We start from the raw sequence: 2536 nt of genomic DNA on the forward strand, positions 1-2536 counted from the left end.
GAGAGAGAGAGAGAGAGAGAGAGAGAGAGAGAGAGAGAGAGAGAGAGAGAGAGAGAAAACATGCCCTGGCACTTTTAGAAAAAATAGGCCATTCATTTTAAAGGCAGCAAGTTGGGGCAGGGTACATGGGAGTGTTTTGAGGGAAGAAAGGAAAAGGGGATATTATTTTAAACTCAAAAATAAAATAATTATTAAAATATGTAAAGCCATGTGTAAGTTGATTTGGAACAGGATGGATTCACATTAATAATCTCCTGCCTTAGCCTCCCAAGTGCTTTGGTTCCAGGTGTGTGCTGCAATATTTGGTCCCAAAATTGTTTTCTTAAAGTGAGTAATGCAAAAAGAACATTTTGCAAGGATCAAGGACTTTTCTAAGTGTGACCCATTCAGTTTCCTCAGTATATAAACTGTGTGGGTCTCTGCAGTTATTACTATAAACTTTGTTATTAGGTGGCCTGAGTTCGAATCCCATCTTCTCACTTTCTAGTTGCATGATTGGTCCTGAGGTCTATTTGCACTGCACTGCATTACCATCACCTCTTCTATCACATGTCTGGTTTGCATCTCTGGAAGTAATTTATTGCTGCAACCAGCTTCACTTTAGACAACAGATACACCACATTCTATACCCCTGAGCGGAAACCACAAAGCACAAAGTCCTAGCTGTGCCATGATGGACAGGTGGCACGAATAATAACTGAGTACCCATTCTTTGGAGCCACTGAGGTCTTGTGGCTATTAATTATTATGATCGCACCTCACTGTTTTCACTAACAGTGACGTTAGACAAATATTTAACCTCTGTTAGTTTTCTTATCTGAAGTATAATAATAATAGTAGCTAGTAGGAGTTGGTGTGAGGACCAACGGAGTTTGTCCAGTTAAAGCACTTAGCATGTGACCAGTCCTTAATTAGATTTGCTTACTCTTCTATTATCAACATTTTTAGAACCTTGTGGGAAAATATATGTATTTTTAAATCATATGTTACTCCCTTTACAAACAGCCCTTTAAAAATTGTTTCCTGACATATTATTATAAAATGTTCATATCTTCCATAGCTTACGAAGTTTCTAAGAATTTAGGATCATCATTTGTGAGGTCAGTTAATGTATAACATGATCCAGTTCAGGAGACTGAACTGTGAATCTGTACTGCGGTATTTTGAGTTTGTTTCTATGTATTTTTATAGAATATTTTCTATTATTTTTGCTGTTTCCAGTGTTCTTTAGTCAAAAAATGTCCTCTAAGTGAGTTTGAAACAGCTTTAATTCTGTTGCAAAATTTGAAAAATATTAACCAGTTTTTTTAGAATTATGTACAATTTAAAAGGATTAGTGTGAAGTAAGTGGCCACTTGGTAAATGGAAATTGCTATAATTTGTTACAGTATCCTACTGATGTCCTTTAAAAATATCATTAGTGTCTCTCTTCCTATCCCACCCAGCTTGCATCCACAACCCTCCCCCCCTCCGTCTGACTCCCTTCCCTCTTTGACCACATAACATCTCCTAGCCCAGCATGTTCAGGCTCTAGGACCGAATCCGAATAGGCAGGGCAAATGGGAGGGTGGTAGCTCCTTTGTCCCCACTAGCCTGCCTGCAGCAAGCTAGGTAGGCCCTTTGGTTACTAGCCACCCAAGCAGCAAGGAGATCCGAACCCCGCACCAGGAGAGACATCGGGCTTGCATCCACAACCCACCCAGAGCGGTCCTGAGGAGTTCCGTCTGGACCATAGTCCATGTTTGGGTGCTGAGGAGTTCCAGCTCAACGGGACTGTCCCTGCTTCTACACTGAAAAGATACACCCTGAGACTCAGTCACAGCAAAGACTGGACCTAGACACCAGGCCTCTCCTGGCTCCATTTGAAGGAGGAGATGGGAAGGCGCCAATGCAAGACTTCCTCCAACAACCTGAAAGGCAACATGACTTCACCAGAATCAAGGGATCCCGAAATAAGAAGAATTGTACACCCTACTCCAGAAGAATTAGAAGAAATCGACTCAAAAGTGAATTATATGAAAATAATAGAAGACCTTAAGCAGGAGGTGAAAAACTGCCATAAACAATTAGAGATTACAAACAAAAAGGTAGAGGAAATGAATAAATCGCTTAAAGATACCCAAGAAAATCAAGAGAAACATGAAAAAGCAATCAGACAGGTACGGGAAGCAGTTCAAGACTTGAAGAATGAAATGGAAGTAATGAAGAAAACACAAACCGAGGGAAGATTGGAGATGGAAAATCTGGGTAAACGAACAGGAACTACAGAGACAAGTACTACCAACAGAATACAAGAGATAGAAGAAAGAATATCAGATACTGAAGATACCATAGAGAAAATAAACACACTGATCAAAGAAAACAGCAAAACCAACAAATTCTCATCACAAAACATTCAGGAAATATGGGACACAATAAAAAGACCAAACCTAAGAATAATTGGAGTAGAAGAAGGAGAAGAGGTGCAACTCAACGGCCCAGAAAATATATTTAATAAAATTATAGAAGAAAACTTTCCCAACCTAAAGAAAGATGT

Source organism: Alexandromys fortis, unplaced genomic scaffold, assembly GCF_014885135.2.
Source record: "Alexandromys fortis isolate MF-2015 unplaced genomic scaffold, M_Fortis_MF-2015_v1.1 scaffold_163, whole genome shotgun sequence".
NCBI classification, from domain to species: Eukaryota; Metazoa; Chordata; class Mammalia; order Rodentia; family Cricetidae; genus Alexandromys; species Alexandromys fortis.